Source organism: Pituophis catenifer, unplaced genomic scaffold, assembly GCF_029215685.1.
Source record: "Pituophis catenifer annectens isolate HBS135680 unplaced genomic scaffold, rPitCat1.0.hap2 SCAF_1, whole genome shotgun sequence".
Lineage (NCBI taxonomy): Eukaryota > Metazoa > Chordata > Lepidosauria > Squamata > Colubridae > Pituophis > Pituophis catenifer.
In genome coordinates, this window is record NW_027256881.1 from 48,746,613 (window position 1) to 48,767,537 (window position 20,925).

Here is a 20,925-nt window from a genome sequence, read left to right on the forward strand (position 1 = left end):
CTTACTGTATGCTATTGTATTGTATGTTACAAGAATGCATAGGTGAGAAAAAAGTTTTGTTCAGGTTTGTAGCCATGCATGCATATGTATTCTTACTTGGTCCATGAAAAGAAAGTCCTTAATTATACATAACTAAAGAAGGAACTACTTCTTTTCTACATGATGTATGAAACTATGAGTGTGTAATCTTCATTTCCCAACACTCCAATCCAGGAGCCCTCAAGCAGTCGCATTCACTACAAACCATTTTATACCAAATTTATATTTCACTGATAAACAAATAGAGGGAGACTAGTATAGCTCTATTTCAAGCTATTTAGCTCTCATACAAAAAATATAAGACAGGTCTTATTTTCAGGGAAACACAGTATATATAAATGTATGTGTGTGTACATACATACATGCATGCATACATACATACATACAGTACATATCTCCTATGAAGGAATCTGGCTTTTTTTTCAAGTATGCATTAATAATGATTTGCATTCTTTTATCTCTTTTAGCATACACACATATAAAGACTACTGTATAGATTATTTAGAGCACTAAAATGAACTGAAGGCAAAAGAGAACAGACATCTCAATGAGAAATAGTGCAGAATGCCATTTACGTTGATTGTGCTATGCACGAAAGCATGAATTCAAACAATTGTACCAAAATCTGTGCAGAATCTCTCTACCTATCTATAAAGAGTCCAAATAGTCAGAGGCTGCACTTTTCTCAGTGTCATCATGCGTTTCATTTACTTATTTAGAAATCCCCATCTCAGAATACCTCTCTACAAGTGAGAAGGAGAAATCAAGCCACATAAATGCTTTAGATTTCAATACTGTTATCTGCAGTTATCACATTAGAATTCCTCCATAAACACTATGTCAGAAGTATGAAAACGTTATCTGTGGTTTACAGATATGTGATGCCTTTGAAAGATATGTAATGAAATCTATACCCACATAATATAATTTATGACTGAGATATTAAAATAACTACTTGCACTCTACATTCTGTTTATTTGATCTTATTTATAATATTTTGGACAGTCAGTTAAATGCAGCCTTATTTATTGTACTCTAATTCCAACTAGACAGATTGACCTACATAGTTTCATTATCAGTAGGCTTGGGCTGACTCTGAAATTCTTAAGCATGCTTCCACTCAAGATGCAGAATTCTATAATATTTAAAATTGTACATCACATTTTATATAACATTTACATGATGAGCACTTTATTAAGTTGAAATAATATTTTGTTTTGAAAAACAATATAGAGAATAGAAACTTATCATAAGAAAAGCAGATTTTCAAGGCTTACTATGACCTACCTTATTTTTCTTTCTGTTTTGTTAAGTTCATGAATGGAGGTGCTACTTTTTAATCATTGACAACCAATTTCATTGTGTACGTTAACCATTACAGTATAACAGTTACTGTTGCTGTATTGGACTTTTCACAGAGTGCTCATAAGCGTCTCCTTAAAGATATAGACTTGACATTTCCATGCAGTGTATTATTGGCTGGTGCTGGCAGAAATCAAAGGATCATGCATTTGTCACAAAAGCGAACTCTTGCTGAGCATGATGTAAAAGACGGAGTGCTTGTGAGAGGCTGGCAGCATCTGCTGACTGCTTTATATGCCAGCTGGAAAAATGGCTCAGTTACTGAAGCTACTCGTTCCCCTGGTGAGTTCTCCCTCCCTGAGCTCACTTCAAAACCAATAAACTCCAACTCGTGGTCTTTTTCTGGTGTCAAATGGATGGAACAAGTTTGTCATCACCCAGTATGAGGAGCAGCCACGAGCTGGAACATCTTCCACAATGATTACTGTTACTAATTCTGCTGAGAAATATGCAGAGCATCTGCACGGGGAATTCAATAAAGTGTAGCCAAAATAGAACTTGCTTTTATGCCCAAGCTCCTGGTGCCCGGGTTAAGACAGCACAAGGCAGATCATATGACTTGAGCCATTTCAATTCCTCATCACTTTTCATGGGAGAACAGCAAAGTGCTGATCCTGGAATAAATCTGCTGAGGGAATACAGATAAAAAATCTGCAGGTGTGACTTTAAAACAAGCATAGCATTAAATATACAAGCCTGCTATTTTAACAGGCTGAAATTATAAGAGAGCAAAGACCCTATTAACATTTATCCAAATGGCTCAAACATTGTAAGATGAATGATTCAATCTAGGTTATCAAAATCCATATCATTATTAAAGGTTAGTCATTTTATGCAGAAAGTGCAGATCTCTGAGAAATGCAGTATACATTAGTGACATGTATCAGACAAGTGTTATTCCTTCTCATGAGAAACTGGCAGGTTTGAATTATATATCCAACCCTGCCTGTCTCATCCTTTGAAAGATTTAACTAACCTTTCATGAAAATAGATTGGTAGCTCCAATCAATGTATGTGCATGCGATATAACCACAATCACTTTTATCGGAATGGCCTAGAGAAAACACAAAACATCAGGATAATAAGAAGTTCAGATAAACATAATGATTATATTCAGATGAGGCTACTTTGTGAACACTCAATAACTTTGGGCCATTGACATTTAAAATACAGGAGGTTAGAATAATAGCATTTTTTTTCTCTTTCATTTGTTATGTAAATGTAGTATATGTACACAATTCTGAGAAAACCTTCAACTGATGCAGCCAATTTGTTTCCGCTGAGTTTTAACTCCTCGTGCCTTTTTATATTTCAATAGCTATTTTCAATAGCTATTAAAAAATACACAGAATTAGCACGAATGTATACCATAGGGCAGTGATGGCTAACCTTTTCTGGACCGAATGCCTAAAGAGCGCGAACGTGTGTGCCCGAACCTCCAGGCCCCAGCACGTGCCCCCCCGTATGCGCGGCAGAGACCCAAAGACCAGCTGGCAGCGGGAGGAGCACACTCATGCTCAGCAGAGCTGAACCTGGGCAACAGCCGGCACACATTCTCAAAGGCCAGCTGATCATTGTGTGTGCATGCGTGTCAGAAACCCAGAAGAGGAACGGGTGACGCCACACGTACCAGGTGACATGGCCCCATGTGCCACTTCAGGCACACGTGCCATAGGTTCGCCATCACGGTACTAAGCAAATCTAGCAGACAAATGATTTGGAGTTGATAACTTCAAAAATATTGTAACCTTTCCTGAAGCAAAGCAAAGAGACCATCTCTGTCTTCTGGTTTTGAGCAAATGAAAAAGTTCCACTCAAGTCCTTTACAACTAACTTTGAGAAAACTAATACATTTAATGGCCATGCACATGAAAAGGCTTGATATTAATAGTCATTAATAACTGGAGTGAAATTTCATTCTATTGATCATCAGTATAATGATAAAAAATTACTTCCTAAAACCAATTATCTTTTTGTTTCAGTAGATGTTTATTTTCATCTTGGTACAGAATAATTTCTTTGATGCTTTCATTGATATGAAAGATTTCCATATTACGGTATTTTAGTCATTGATGGTAAGTGGTAGCAACTCCCCTATTTTAGACACCAGTTAATCAGCTGAGGCTCAAAATATCTGATGTGAAGTCAGTCTGTCCTGATAGTATTTTTCATCTTAATGCTTCAGATTTGCTCTAGTGACTTTTTACTGTAAGATACAAAATATGATCTTTATTAAAACTGATAAAACAGCAGAATTGGAGATTGCTTCTTCTACAGTTCAGCAAAAGAGGTGGAGAAATTCCTTTTTAAGCACAAAGCAATGCATAAATGTTGAGAGATCATTCTGTTTTGTCCTGTCCAAAAAAAAAAGTTTTCCTTTTATGTACAGACAGATATAAGCATATTTTACCTCAGCTGAAATGCAGATTCTATAGTGCCGTGATGGCGAACCTGCACACGTAGCCATATCAGTGGGCACGCCAGCTGAGCTCTGGTGCGCCGGCCAGCTGATTTTCGGGCCTTCTGGGCCCACCAGAAGTAGGGAAACAGGCTGTTTCCTGCCTCCGGAGGGGCTGGGGGCTGGGGGGTGGGGAAGGCCCTTTTTTTTTTCTTACCTGGCTCCAGATCCTCTCTATGAGTCTAGGGAGGCGAAAACAGCCTTTCCCTCGGAGGCCCTCCAAAGGCCTGAAACGGCCCATTTCCCAACTCCCGGTGGGACAAGAAGTGATTTTTTTGCTGTCCCCAGCCTCCAGAGACTCCTAGAGAGGCTGGGGACAGCAAAAAACATCACTTCTTGTCTCACTGGGAGTTGGGAAATGGGCCGTTTCAGGCCTTTGGAGGGCCTCCGAGGGAGTGAGAAAGACTGTTTTCAGCCTTCCCAGATAAATAGAGAGAATCTGGAACCAGGTAAGAAAGAAAAACGGGCCTACTAGGCCACCGCATGCCAGGAGTGGGGGGGAGGAGGGGGGTTGCGCATGCATGCTCAGGGCAGGGCGCATAGAATTATCGGTGTGGGCACGCATGCGCGCAACCCTCCCTGCCCCCCTCTCCTGGCACGCCATGGCAAAAAGGTTAGCCACTGCTATAGTACATGTAGGTTTTTGTTTGTTTACTTCCTTGTTTCATTCTATATTTGCAGACTCAGTTTAAACTCCCCGGGAGCAATAAACATCTCTAAACTATTTGGAACCATTTCCAATTTGAAAAAAATGAAGCTTTCAATAAATTTATTGCTTAAAATAATTCTGCAACTTGCATTAAAGATATAAACTCTTAATTTGTTCAAATTACATAAGCACACAAACACACACACACACACACACACAAAGACACGGACACACACACACACACACACACACACACACACACACACACATATATATTCCCATAAATTATATGGGAAAAAATGCATCATAAACCTCAGTAAGCATACTTTGAAGTAATTTGATGCAGAGTTCTTGTTTCAGGCTCATCACAATTTGAAGTTCTCATTTTCCTATTCTTATGCTAAATTTGCATTCACATTTTTTTGCATTGTTTCCCATAATTTTACTACTGCTTTTCTTTCATCATTGCTGTATGACATAGCTGATGAATGATTATGTTTATGGAAGAATTTTCATGATTATACTGACCCACCTATCGCAATTCTTGTTTCTTCATTTCCTTCTTGACAAACCATAGCCTAGGCACCAAGAGCCAAGGTGGCGCAGTGATTAGAATGCAGTACTGCAGGCTACTTCAGCTGACTGCTAGCTGCAGTTCAGCAGTTCAAATCTCACAGGCTCAAGGTTGACTCAATCTTCCATCTTTCCGAGGTGGGTAAAATGAGGACCCAGATTGTTGGGGGCAATATGCTGACTCTGTAAACTGCTTAGAGAGGGCTGTAAAAGCACTATGAAGCAGAATATAAGTCTAAGAGCTATTGCTATTGCTGTGTATAACAGCAATCTGACTTTCGAGACAATTACTTTTTAATCTAAAACATTTATAATAAAGCTATGCAAAATTTTAAGAAGACAAAAATCTAAAACTTACAGATTCCAACTAGATGCCTTTTCACGTTTCTGGTTTTCTACGAATGAAATAAATGGTAATACATTGAAAACAGAGCAATGTTCTCTTTATTATTTTTATCATTACATTCTTTTTTCAAGGAAACTATAAAATGGGAAAAAGAACTTATGACGATTTAACACAGCCAGACTTCATTTCAGCAAGATGCCTGATGAATGGAATTCTTAAAATAATTGATTTTCTCCTCCTTATTATATGAAAAATGGGTAATAATGTACAGTGAAACCCTTTTAAACAAAAGGTCATTTTGGGTCCATTAAAGCAAGCATAAAATACATTGTGATGTTTAATTAATATACTGTTGAAATAACTGCTTTCTAGTTAATAAGTTTACAAAATATTTTAAAAATGAAGCAAAGGAGGCTTCCTGAGAAATCTAACCTTTATCATAAACTGATTACTTAATGGAACTGCATGGCAATCAAACTTGACAATCGAATTCGATGGCTGTGTCTTTAAACAATAAATTTGCTACACTGGCTCCTTTCCTAGTTATGCAGCTATGCTGCTTTGGTATTAGATTTGCTGAATGTATAGAGTGATTTGAAAATGACAACTATCTCATCAAAGGCAATATCAGTCAGGCAGCCTTTCAAAAAAAATCTATACTGACCTCACCTTCTTCCAACTCTCACTGACACTTATCATTCACACTGTGATATCACATAAACACTTTCCGATCTGCAGCTTAAGTTTTTGTAGAAGGGCAAAATTCTGTTAACTTCTGACCCACCTCTCAAATACCCAGTCTGATGCATTTCTGTTTGCAAACCACTGTCATATTTTCCAAGCTCCTCAACTGTCTCTGCTTGCTCTAGGATACTTAAATTGTACACCACTGTGTATCAGTTAGTTGAAATGAATTTAAAATTAAAGACATTTCAGTTTTTGATGTAACTGAAGTATACCTTGTTAGCAATGAAAGGAAATCTTGCAAAAGTTTAGTTAGTTTTTATTTTCTTATCTGACTTCAAGACTGGAAGGATCGATGACACTGCATTATTGATCATTTTACCCCAAACACTATTACCTATTGGATTAAATTAGAGTTTCTCAAACAAGGTTCCATGGAACCCTAGGATCAGTGGTGAAATTCAAATTTTTTTACTACCGGTTCAGTGGGTGTGGCTTGGTGGGCATGGTGTGGCTTGATGGGCGTGGCAGGGGAAGGATACTGCAAAATTCCCATTCCTTCCCCACTTCTGGGGGAAGGATATTGCAAAATCTCCATTCCCATCCCACTCTGGGGCCAGCCAGAGGTGGTATTTGCCAGTTCTCCGAACTGCTCAAAATTTCCGCTATTGGTTCTCCAGAACCTGTCAGAACCTGCTGAATCCCCTGCCTAGGATTTCTTGAGAGGTTATTAGAAGATCATGATTTTATTTGAAAAAAAAAAGTGAACAAAACCCCTCCAACCAACATTGGATTAGTCTACTGGAGTGTGTGCAAACTCCATTGAGGGGTTGGGATTGAGCATGTGCATGCAAGCAGATGTGAGAAAAGCATGAATCAAGGAGTGAAGAGTGAGCTGAATAGAAAAGTGAGGAGTGAGCAAGAAGTGAGAAGAGGAGGAGGGAGTGATGAAAGAGTGCACATGAAAGGGAGATACCACCAGGGCCTTCATGCTGGAGCTCTCTGAGCTTGCCTGCATTTTTGCAGGAGCAGTGATCCTGGGGGCTCCATATCAGGGAAGGTGAAGGAGATCTAGGGCTGGGCTGGCCCAAGCATCCGTGTCAGCAGAAGCAACCCACAAAGAGGTGTGGGAAAGGAGGCAGGGAGGTGGTGGTAGTGGACACTTTGACATCAGGGTGCCAAGATTTCAGAGAGGTTGAGGAAATCAAATTTTAAGGGGAGGGCTGTCAGAAGTTGCAAGGTGTCAGCAAAGGGACGTTGTGCAGGGAGGTGGAAACAAGGGGTAAGGAAAAAGAAGCTGAATTGGGGGAATGGAGTACATGAAACAAATATAATAGTTTTGTGACTTGTGTCCTATATTTGAGCATGAATTTGAAGGAATTACCCAAAGAATGCCTGAAATATATTCATGTATTCTGTCCATACCTATTTAGGCTTCAACGCATTACTAATGTGTTTTAAGGGAAATAAAAACATGGCCACCACATTTTATTTTTTTTATTTTCTGTCCAAATTCTTTAATTCTAAGTACGTCCACTTGTATAAATGTCGATGGAGATTCTTAATCATCCAGGTCATGGTTGTCCTGAAGGTGCTTTTCCAAAAGGCAACCGGAGTTTCTTGGGGCTTTTTTCTTTGAAAATGTTTAACTTCACTCCATCTGAAAAGTTTCTTCAATTCTGAACTGAACATTTCCAAAGAAAAAAACAAGAAAGTCCCATTGTCTTTTGGAAAAGCACCTTTGGGTTCACTTGTATAAGAAGCAGTGCTGGATCAGACCAAGTCTCACTTTTGTCTTAGCAGTTTGTTGATCACTCTGACAAACCACATACCTCTGAGTGTTGCAAGTAGGACATAGAAACCTACCACTACCATTGTTCTCTTACAACTACAGTAGGAGGCAGAGTGTCCCCAATGTGGAAACAACCTTGAGTGTGAATTTGTGAAATCCTTCATTACTAATTAATTTCACAAAGTAAATCTGTGGTGTGTCAAGAAGTACCTCCTATGATTTAAATCTCCTTTCAAGCATTATTGGATGGCTTCTGATCTTAATATTTTAAAAGAGAAGAAAAACATATCCCCGTCTATTTTTCCATGCCATGCATAATTTTGTACACCTCAATCATGTTCCCTTTCAGATACTGGTTTCTAAGCTAAAGAATCACAAACATCTAGCTTTTTCTTATTGATATTTGTGTTGCCATTTTCTACACTTTTTCCAATTCTATTATATATTTCTTCAATTCAGCAACCCAAGCTATACACATTAATGCAGATGCATACATACGGTATTGTAGTTTGTTAGGATATTTTTCATTTTAATTGTCTTTCCAAATGATTCCTTGAATATAATTTGCCTTTTTCCCAATTGCCAAATATATCTAGCACTGGACCATGGTCATTATTTAGGATTAAATGTAGGGTGGCCTCTTCTCCCTCTAAGCTCTATCTCTCTATTTATGATTTAACCATAAGAAGAATGTGCCATCATATCCTGCTTTTTTAGCCTTCTCTTAGCAGTCTCTCTCTTTTCTCTTGGATAATTCAAATGGCAGTTCTTATTTCATTGCTTCTCAATATATAGATTGGCCACTGCCTAGCACAAGTATCTTGTTTATTTGTCCTTTGCCCTTAAAATCTATTTCTGTAAGAAAAGTTCAATCATATTTTATGATTAAAGACTAAACACAGAATTCAAAGAAGGAAAGGTTTAAGGTAGTTCTGATGATACACCATCAATAAAATGAATCATTTGAAGACCTTCTTATGAGCTTCTGTTTGTATTCATTGAAAATGTATCAATAAGATATGATCATTGCATTTATATGAAAAATATGGATATAAAATGATAGGCTGTGCTCCAAACTTAATATTTTTGGGGAAAAATACTTTGTTCTTAATAATGTTTTCCTGCCTAGATGTCAAACAGAAGTGTTTGCAGACAATGGTTTTTAAAAAATCCAAACAACAGCATGTAGATGACGATGGTGCAATCAATCAATCAGAATAGAGTTGGAAGGGACCTTGGATGTCTTCTAGTCCAAATCAGTGGTGGGTTCTAATCAGTTTTACCACCGGTTCGCATCGCGCACGTGTTTTCTAGTTAGTTGTTTCCAACCAGCTTCTCTTTTAATAATACCTGTGCAATAGACACAGGTAGTGGAATGCAGCTTTCTAATGTGGGATTATGTACCTGTCCTGGAACAACCTGAAGAACCAGAGGAATTCTAAAGAAAAATTACTAGAGAAGGTACAAGAACAGACAAAATTTAGAATCTAAAGGCTGAAGATATATTCTGTTTTCTCCCATCAGACCTTTGCTGTGGCACTGAGAATATAAGTCTGAAGTGGCTAAGCCATTCCCCAGACAACAAGAAGACAACAGTGGAAAGATCAAAGCTCTTTCAAGAAGGATGCAGCTGTCCACAATCCTAATCAATGAGCTTTGGCATTAAAACAGATCACATAGAAGAGCTTTGTTTTGCTTTGCATATTTGCTTAAATCCAGTCTTAAATGAATTAAATGGTCTGTTTAGGCTACTAATGGCACTTCAGTTTGATAGAGTCTAGACTGAGTACTGTAAAAAAGAAAGAAAGCACTTTCTTGAAACTCCCTTTTCCTTATGTGGCCATCTTTTTGCACATGGCATTATCTTATTAAAAAGATCCCATTTTTTTTTTATTTGATTTATATGCCGCCCTTTTCCGGAGTCTCAGGGCGGCTTACAATGCATTAAGCAATAGCCTTCATCCTTTTGTATATTTATACAAAGTCAGCTTATTGCCCCCACAAACTGGGTCCTCAATTTACCTACCTTAGAAAGGATGGAAGGCTGAGTCAACCTTGAGCCTGATGAGATTCGAACTTATAGTAATTGCAGACAGCTGGTGTTAATCACAATGCTATCAGTCTGCTGAAGCACCAGACCCTTTCTCTCCTACATTGCAATTGAACAGATATTTTTTCATTATGCTAGCCACACAAATATGTCATAATAACTTTTTAGTTTTCCAAAGCAAACAAATGAGCAAACTAGGGGTGGGTTCTAAACTTTTTTACTACCGGTTCTGTGGCATGGCTTATTTTGTGGGTGTGGCTTGGAGGTCATGTGATTAGGTGGGCGTGGCTAGCTGGTCAGAGTCATTTCTGGAAGATCCTCACACTTACGACCAGTCCTCGCACTTACGACCTGACTCATTTGTTTGCTTTTAACACTGATCAGCTGTAGGACGGCCCTTTGAAGCCCCGCGGCAAGAGTTTAAACAGTTTTTTTCCCTCTAGTCATCAGCTGGGACTCAGGAGGCAGCAATAGATTGGGGGTGGGACCAAATAAAAGGTAAGAATAACATGGGCGGGGGGGGGAGAACCGGTTCGGTGACGTCATATCGTCACCGCTACCGGCTTGGCCGAACCAGACCAAACCGGGAGGAACCCACCACTGGAGCAAACCCAAGAAAAGTTACTGTTAGACAAAATACTTTGGTCTGATCCAGCTTTCTTAAGCCAATATATGACATGTTTGTAACTGTCTACTTACTTTTTCCTGCCTTTGTAGGCAGTATCCCCCATCCATTTCTGCCATAGGAGTATCCACTAGGCACTGTCACAATAAAAATTAAGCATGGGTAGGTAGTGGTGGGTTCTCAGTCAGGTTGTACTGGCAAAGAATGACTGGGAACAGCATGGAAATGCTCTGAACATGCAGTTGCAACAGTCAAAGGACAGCATAATTGGATAATTCTTTCACTGGTCTCTATGGATTCTTTCATGCATCTTCCCTCTCTGATCTGGATTCCTGAAAATTTAATTAGGTTGAAATGAAAACCAAAACAGTTAGGAAGATATTAGTCATCCAGATTGTAAGAGAATGTGCAGTAATTCAAAAATTATTGTACCAATTTCTTCCATTCATCATAATGGTCTGACTTTACCTCATTCTGTCCAAAGAAAACCCCTAAACGTTATAGTTCCTGTTAGACATTTTTCCTGTGGTAGATAATGTAAAGGCGGAGTTTCTGTTTTCTCAAAACAATTCTCTAGAACAGAGAAACTTGGGCCTCCTAGACCATCGTAAGATGCGTCCTTGCACATGAAACAAACAAAATGTTTAAAAGTTATGATATTTATGTCGTTACTTACCAAGCACATCTAAATTATATTAAAGTAACCAAAATATCTTTACAATCCCCAAGACATGTCACAACATTTGAGCAGCCTGGAAATTGAAAGTTGAAAAATTTGACACACCCTCCCAACATACTAACATAAATCATTGTTTATGAATTACATTGCCCGGATTCATAGAACATGATAATTAAAAACATATAATCCATATTTTGGTGCTCAAAAATGTGCACCATGCTATTAAGATACTTTGCTTATCTGGCAAAGAGGAAGATAGAGCAGTTTCAATGACTTGGTTTCTTATCGTCCTATTGAAAAACCTATATCTGGCTCCACATGTTCGATAAAATTCTGCTATTTTGTTTTTTCTTTAGCCATAAAGTTGTCTAATTAGCTATATTGTGTTTTCATTCTCTTTTATATGAAAGGTTTGCAGAAAACAGGGAGATATGGTGTAATGGGGAGATGTATTTTTCATTCAGAACAGCAGAAAAATCACACACACATACACATTTGACATTGTCTTCTGCTGTCCATACACAAGCATTGACCCTTTGGCATACTGTTTTAATGGGCAATGATACTGACATCAAGTGGATACATTAGTGAATTAAATAGCTGAGCTTTTGTGATAAAGAGGAGCTGCTCATGTCAACAGAACACTTGATTATAAAGTGGATGCTGAAGAACCCACTTCCTCGCATTCTTTTCTAAATTTTGTAAATCTATAAAAAGTACCTGAAACTGGAGCTTTGTACAATTTCTAGCACTTGATGTGAATAACTTTTAGAATAACTAAAAAGGCTCGTAGGAGACCCAGTTTTGTATAGTGATTAAAAGCACAAGCAGCCTAGTCCTGCCTTAAGCACAAAGCCAGCTGGATGATTTTGGGTCACTTACTCTTTCCCAGATCTAAGAAGAAGACAAAGGCAAACCACTTTTGAAAATGTTGCCAAGAATATTGCATAGATTTGTCCAGTCAGTTGCTATGATTCAAGATTGATGCAAAAGCACATATGCACACACAGAAAAAGAAAATTATACAAGAAAAATAGTATGTCCTTTCTTTCTTCCATCAATCCTATCCTGTCCTGTCCTGTCCTGTCCTGTCCTGTTCTGTCCTGTCCTATCCTGTCCTATCCTGTCCCATCTCATTCCATCCCATCCCATCAATTTTGCTTTGGAACTACACCAATTTTTCATCAGGCAATATCTGGTTTGAATTTCACTTTACAGTACTGTAAAACTCCTAGATTTCAGCAATTATCTTCAGTTCAGTGAATTAACTATTACCACCATCTTTTTTCTTATACCAGACTACCTGGTCCATTCTTGTTATTTTGAACTACAGTTCCCAGAATTCCTTCCCATTTACTATGCTGATGAGGACTAATGGAGCTAAAGTCTCAACAATTTATAGGACAACAAATTGTTACCTCTTTCTTATACTATAAGAAATCCTGCTGTAGGATTGTGCTGAGACCTCTGGGGGTATAAACTTTGGCATAAACAAACTTTCATATGTCTAATAAATATGACTAAAATGAGAATTAAAGTTTAATAGAGGAAATAGTATAATATCTGAGTACCATCTCATTTGGTCTTGTTAGAAAAACTATTGTGGAATTCTACACAAATCAATAATTTATTTCATTCAAAGTCTGCATCATTTCCTGCAATATGATTCTTGACTTTATAAATTTATTTCAGGTTATTATTCCTCCTCTTTCTCCTTGTCTTCTTCACAATAATGGTCAGCATAGGCCAAGCAATTGCCATCTGAAATAACTTGTACATTCTATTAGTCACAATAAGCTACAAGAACTGAGGAGCAGTTTTGAAATTGTTCTGTCACTCAGCATCATTCTTAAAGAAGAAACTTGAATAGTTAGGTCAAAGAAAACTTGCAAAGGTAGACCTCTGTCATTATCATAATGAAAACATTCCCAAAGGACATGACTGATTATTTCTTTCCACTCCACAAGTCAATCACAGATTAAATGGAATATACTTTAAATAGTTAGGAAGTTCTGCTCTTTCTTCCATTTCATTTCTGATGTGGAAGTGAAAAAAAATCCGATTTGTTACTGGATCTTCAATCACTCCTAGGAATAGTCTATCACTCCTGGGAACACCTAAACTATTAAAGGATGATAATGCTAAGTATCAACATGTATAGATGAACAGGTAGTCCTCAACTTATGACCACAATGGAGCCCAAAGTTTATGTTGTTAAGTGAGAAATTTGTTAAGTGAGTTTTGCCCCATTTTATGACTTTTCTTGCCACATTTGTTAAGTGAATCACAGCAATTGTTAAATTAGTAACAGGGTTGTTAAGTGAATCTGCTTTACCCATTGACTTTGTTTGTCAGAAGGTCACAAAAGGGGATCACATGACTCTGGGACACTGTAACCATCATAAATGTGAGCCAGCTGTCAAGCATAAATCACGTGACCATGGGGATGCTACAATGGTCATAAGTGTGAAAAATGGTCAAAAGTCACTTTTTTTTCAGTGCTGCTATAACTTTGAATGGTCACTAAATGAACTGTTGTAAATCGAGGACTATTTGTATTTGTGTAAATTATCTTCTTCCTATAAGCTGAATATTCCACCATTGTTATATTTTAGTTATTTTTAATCTATAAATAGGTTAGCATGACGGAAGTGAAATTTATTTATTTTGCAAATGGGGTTTGCAATTGTCTTATTTTCAAATATTCAAATTTGCCCTGAAAACATGTGAGCATTAGGGCAATACAATGTGCATGTGCATGCACGCCCACATGCACACACACATATCAGAAAAGAGCAAGGGACAAGAACTGTGTCACAAACAGACTACAGAAAAACAGTGCAAAACATTTAATCACAGCAGTGCCACCAAACTTGAACCTGTCCAGAAGGATCCCGAGCTCTCAGTGTTTAATTGCTGTTGATGGCTCCGGCTCAGTCATGCATGACAATGCGTGTGTCACGCTGCTTCCTGCCTGTGTTCATTCCTGTCAGCTTTCACTCCAGGTGACAGAGCACTGCTTTTCTGACCATGTTGGAAAGTAGGGCGGGGGAAGGGAGAAAGGAAATTGAACTCTTGCAATCCCAGCCAAAACCAAACGGGACAGACCTCCAAGGGGACAAGGCCTGAGAGTTCTAAGCACAACCAACTTCTTCTTTCATGTTTTTTTTTAAAAAATAAAACAAAATAAATTATTGGAGCATCTGCGACCTCCAGCATCGCAATTGGTCCGCTTTGAGTTGTCTGTTGAATACATCCTGGAGGCTGCGGGGAGCAATTTGAATTACAATTGAGGACCAATGAAAATTAGCATTTTTTGTAAACTGGTGCTTCAGAACTGCTGATTTAAACAGCTTTACAGGAAAGAAAGAATGCTGGGTTGGGAGGAGGAGAGCAATGGGATTTAAATCACCTAAAAACTGCATAACAGCAACCTCCCCCTTGTCTGAAAGTGATTGCTTAATACTTTATAACATGCTTATTTCTATACTTAGCCGAGTCCTTAAATATGTGAGGTACTTTAGCTATACATGGATTATTTCAACTCAAAGAAGCAAAGTTTTGTTCCTTTTTGAATTTAAGTGATTTAGGCTTTGATTCTAAACTGGGAGTAGTATCCCAGTCTACAAATCAATTTTCATATTGCAACATTTGTGGCATTTGTGGTCCTACACTGGAAGATAAATTCCCAAGAGAGATCACATTTCCTTGCAGTCCTCTTTTTTTTTTTTAAATGATTCTATGTTCTCAAGTCCTTCCATCTTTCCCAACATTATGGTCTTCTCAAGGGAGCAAAACATTCTTATAAATGTGTTCTAAATACAATAATTTGAATCCAGTTATTTGTAACTCAAGGGGAAACTCTGGATTGATTTATTCTGTAATCTATTAGTTTGTTTCTTATCCATGGTGTTGTCAAGGTCTTCTCCAAAACCAAAGTTCAAAAGTACTCTTCTGTCCTGTTTCTTCAAGGTTCAACTTTCACTTCCTCAGAGAATCATATTGAAAACCATCACCTGAACAATTCATATTTTTGTAAGGATAGATATATCACAACATCCAAATATCTTTTCCAATGTCTTTTTGCTACTCTACTAAGAGCTAACCTGTGGTGTACTTCTTTATTGCTTGTTCCTTTATATTTCTAGTTAATCCTAAAAGGCAGATACTATCCAGCACCTTACTATCTTCATTCTCAGATCTAAGACTGGTTGATGTGCCTGCTGTCATTAATTTATATTTAATTTTTGTTCATTTTTTTTCCAGAAAGTCCTTGACTTTCATTCTGAGAACTTCTAAATCACTTGTATTTTGAGCTAACAAAGTAGTGTCATCATCATGCTGGATTTCACCCCTGGTAACTGCCCTCTGTTTTTGGAATAATTTATGTTCAGTGTTCTAGAAAGCAGTTAAGAACTGGCTGTTCTTGATGGCTTTTGGGAAAGACATGAATACTTAATAAAGTAATATCTGGTAATTCATAATAATTAAATATGATTTCTACATTTTTTTATATTATATTGCATTATAGAATGCAAACTGTAGAGAGATTTTTTTTATTGGAATGGCATATAAACTTTAGTAGGTAACTAAGTAAATAAAAGCTTGCCCAAAGAGTACATTACTAGACTGGTGATTCTTGAGCCCATATTTACATTGCTGAGAGTTGGTTGAACTCCCAGATGTTTTGGCAGTACCAGCATAGAAAAATAAAATCCCATTAGCCAAGAAAAAGCAGAGCAAAGCCTTCTACCTGGCAAAGTAAACAAATTGAGGAAGTAAAGGAAGTCCAAAATCACATTAGCCTTGTCATCCCCAAAGAGTTATAACTGGAAGAGAGTTAAATGAGGTTATTACACTCATTGGCCAACTATTCATGTTAGTATCAGAAAGTTTTTATACCACTCTGTCCCCCACATTCCCCATATACAATTGGAATATTAGGTATTCTTTTGTAAATAGTCTTCCCAATACTTAAGATAATTCTTAATAAGATAGTTTCATTTTAATGTCTGGCAGAACATGACCATAGAATGGATTAATCTAGTTACTTTCTAAAACATATGACTTTATCAGGGGTGTCAAGTGGCAGCCCATGGGCCGGATTCATCACGTCACGTCACGTCACGCCAGGCCCAGTTCCACAAAGGCAAAAAAACCATTACGATACGTCACGATATGTCACGTGACGTGATCAAGTTAGACACCCGTGTTTTAGATGTTTACTTTGTTCATTTAGTACAACTTCTGATTGCACTGGCAGAATAGCCATTCTTATGAATGAAGGCAAATATACGTGTCCCAGAGACCTGCAATATCCATTCTGTTTATCAACAGATTCCTTTTCAAGGTGGTCTACAGAATGTGCAGCCTGTAGGATAGGAATTAAAAACTGGATTGCCCTACCCTAGATTTAGCATGAGAGGGAGAGGATTTGAAAATAAAACAAAAGCTGGTGGCAAGACAAATAATTGGAGCTAAACATGAATCTCCTTGGAAGGGAAACACCACAGAGGCAGGCAAAGGACTAGCTACTTTTGGCACCCTGTCACTGCAACTGCACCCTGACACATAAGCCTTTAGGGTGTGGTTAAAAAGGACAAATCTCCACTGTGGGAAAGGGAACTTCAGCAACCCTGCTCATTTTTCTCTCATATAAAAACTGACAGGCATGTCAAAGGTATGATGGGATAGTGAATAAATAATCAGCCTTGACAAGCTAGACCTTATCATGCTGTTGAGCCTAAGGTGAGGCCACAGCTGGATACAAGGGTTGGGGCAATTAAAATACCCAACAACACAAAACTTTAGAAGAATGGGTTATGAATATAGCTCATGTTTTGTCCCTCCTGGTTCAACTATTAAATCCAGTGTAATGGGTTCAATATTATGACTTAAGTTAAAATAAAGAGAAGGCATGGAAATAAGTGCTGGCTGTTTGTGATGTGAACTAGGACATGCTCATTGCCCTTTTAATGTAGGTATGGGCAGTTCACATTTGATTACTTGAATGATTTCCATCCTTTTAAATCAACATCGCTGCTTGGTTCTCAAAGGTGAAGAGGCAATTATTTGTCAGCTGTCCTAATTTTGAGACAGTCATAGGTCAACTTTCATGGAAGGATCCAGTTCAGATCTCTTTGCAAAATTACCTTGTATCTTCTAAAAGTTTCTTGCTTATGAAAGCATCAGTTATTGGGGGGTGGGGGACCAGATTCCAGAACCTTAATGGTTCCCTCAAGGAACACAGCTAGTTCTTAAACAGTATCTATGCAAGTTATTTCTGCTGTGTTTTTAAACATTTTGTATGATTGTATTATTTTATTATTATTATAGGTAAGTACATTGCAAAGGGTATAATTATATATGTATATTTATTTAGGTTTATCATTTATATGTATATGTGCATTTGTATCAATATACTTATTGAGTTCTGGGTTTTGTCTCATGCTTTTCAAAGTTAAGCTCAAAAGCTACGTATTGCCACTTTGAAATCCCTGGGAAATAATAGCAAAAAATGTCTAGTGCTGAAAAGATAGCAAGATCAGTCAAATTTCTCTGGGAATATTATTTCAAACTGGAATTCCTTAACTCATATATTCAACTGATTAGTACAGAATTGATTAAAAGCTACATAGGTTTTGGTTTATCCCTGGAACTTAGATAGCCATTGGTCTTTGTATTTCCTGATATTTTGTTTTGTTTTTCTCCTAATATCTCTCTAAATGGTATATTCCCTTTCTGCATAACCATCTGCATAATAATAAAAATCACCAACAATATAGTGGAAGTATAAGAAAATACTTCCTTAATGGTTATTAGTTGTTTTAACTAATGCCTAGACTTTGGAATTCTTTCTAAGAAAATCAGGCCATATCCTTTCTGCCTTCCTTTCACCGTGGAGAGAACCATTTCTATTTAAGTAAGCTGACATGTAAAGATACTTTGATTGGTTTGTTGGTAGATAAATATATATTCTTACGCTATTAAAACATTTAAATTACAGTTTTAAATAAATTGTTGCTATTTTTAATTACTAATTAATATCCCACATTATACCCTTGTCAGGGGTGGGCTGCTGGGAGTTCTCAGGGGTTCGGGAGAACCTCTAGCGAAGATTCTGTGCAGTTCAGAGAACCCCCAAATCCCACTCCTGGCTGGTCCCACCCACCCCACCCCTCCCAGGAGTCCCCATACAGCCTGTTTTGGATGCAGATAAGTGAAGGGCGCATGCAGAGGCTCCGGGAGGGCGAAAAATGGGCCATGCCCACCCAGCAACCAGGCAGAGAACCCCTTGCTAAAATTTTTGAAGCCCATCCCTGACCTTTGTTGATATAAAGTGGGATTTTAACGCATGTCAGTCAATAGATCTCCCTGTACCTATGTTTTGCCCTTTTCTTAGCAATGTTTTTATAATGTATTTTTCCTTTTTGAACTCATCACTGTAGTCTTTTCTCATTTTCTCATTACTGTTTGTTAAGGAAATAGCCAGTTAGGCCATCACACCAGGGATGCAGATTAATTAATATGTTATTTCTTTATGTATTTTATAGGTATTTTCACTGTGAAGAATTGCCAATTTTTGATTTCCCCATTGTGTCTAGAATGGCATACTGTACAAATCTTCCATGCACATGCCTCTGAAAAGTGTGTTGATAACACGATTACCACTGATAACAATTAGATAACAAAAGAACTATTAGATAACAAAAGAACTATTTATTGAAGCTTATTCCCAAATATATGTACATAAGACTTCAACCTTGATGCTTTTGTTTGTTTGTTTTAAGGATAAGATCTGGACTATAATTTAGGATTTAATCTAGTCTGTATGTGGAATCTTCATTCCCTGTGAATCACATCCATTTGTATAAATTAAAATATTTCTATTCCTAGCTTCATATATTTCATCAGGGCTTAATGAAATATGAAAGAGGATCAAAAGTCATATTGGAAAAATGTGAAGACACTTCCATTACAACGACAAGCATTCTGAGAAACCATAGGCATGATTGAACATCAAGACAAACTGTTTTAGTCAAGTGACAATTGTCCGGAAGGTGGATCAAGTCTGACAGAAACCAAACCTCCCGGGAGGCTGAACACGACCACATGTTTATTGGACCCATGTCCCTCCTGGTTGGTGCTGGCCTCCCAGGAGGTTACGTGAGGCTGGCTCCAGGGGATTATCAACACTTCCTTGAGTGAGGGTGTCTTGCCATCTGCCTTGAAAGAGGCGGTGGTGAGGCCCCTCCTCAAGAAGCCTGCTCTGGATCTGGCTGTTTTGGCTAACTACTGTTCGGTCTCCAACCTTCCCTTCTTGGAGAAGGTTGTTGAGAGTGTGGTGGCGCGACAGCTTCCTGGGTACCTGGATGAAGCTGTCTATCTGGTTCCGCTCCAGTCCGGCTTCAGGCCTGGGCACAGCATGGAAACGGCATTGGTCGCGTTGGTGGATGATCTCTGGAGGGCTCGGGATAGGGGTTGCTCCTCTATCCTGTTAGATCTCTCAGCGGCTTTTGATACCATCGACCATGGTATCCTGCTGTGCTGGTTGGAGGGGTTGGGAGTGGGGGGCACCGTTCTGTGGTGGTTCTCCTCCTATCTCTCCGACCGGTCGCAGTCAGTGTTTGCAGGGGGGCAGAGGTCAACCCTGAGGCGCTTTGTTTGTGGGGAGCCACAGGGGTCGGTCCTCTCGCCCCTTCTGTTCAACATTTATGTGAAGCCGCTGGGTGAGATCATCCATGGCTTTGGGGTGGAGTTCCATCAGTACGCTGATGATACTCAGCTGTACATCTCCACCCCAGGCCACTCCATCCCAATGATGCCCTTGAAGTGATGTCCCGGTGTCTGGAGGCCGTGCGGACCTGGATGGGGAGTAACAGGCTTTGACTCAACCCTTCCAAGACCAAGTGGCTGTGGCTTCCAGCATCCCGATATAGCCAGCTGGGGCCATTGCTGGTTATTGGGGGTGAGTTATTGGCCCCCATGGATAGGGCTCACAACTTGGGTGTCCTCCTGGATGCACGGCTGTCTTTAGAAGAGTATATGATGGCCATGGCCAGGGGGGCTTTTTAGCAGGTTCACCTGATTCGCCAGTTGCGTCCCTTTCTAGATCGGGATTCCTTACGCACAGTCACTCAGGCGCTCGTCACTTCCCGCCTGGACTACTGCAATGCTCTCTACATGGGGCTTCCCTTGAGGAGCACCCGGAGGCTCCAACTGGTGCAGAATGCGGCCACGCGGGGGATTATGGGAGCGAGGGGACGCTCCCATGTGACACCTCTCCTGCGTGAGCTGTATTGGCTTCCAGTGGTCTTCCGGGTGCGCTTCAAGGTGTTGGTCACCACCTTTAAAGCGCTCTTTTCCATCAAGCAGGGCTGGCGTGAAACCCCCCCCCCCCTTTAGCCTTTTTTAGCCATTTAAATTGTCAAATGGGTTTTAGTTTGAATGTTTTAAATTTTGGGCCACAGTTATATAATTCTTTTAAAAATTTTAAATTTTGTATTGGTATGTGTTTTAGTTCTGGCTGTGCACTGCCCTGAGTCCACTAGGAGAAGGGTGGGATATAAATTGAATTAAATAAATAAATAAATAAATAAATAAATAAATAAATAAATAAATAAATAAATAAATAAATAAATAAATAAATAAATAAATCTATCTTTGGG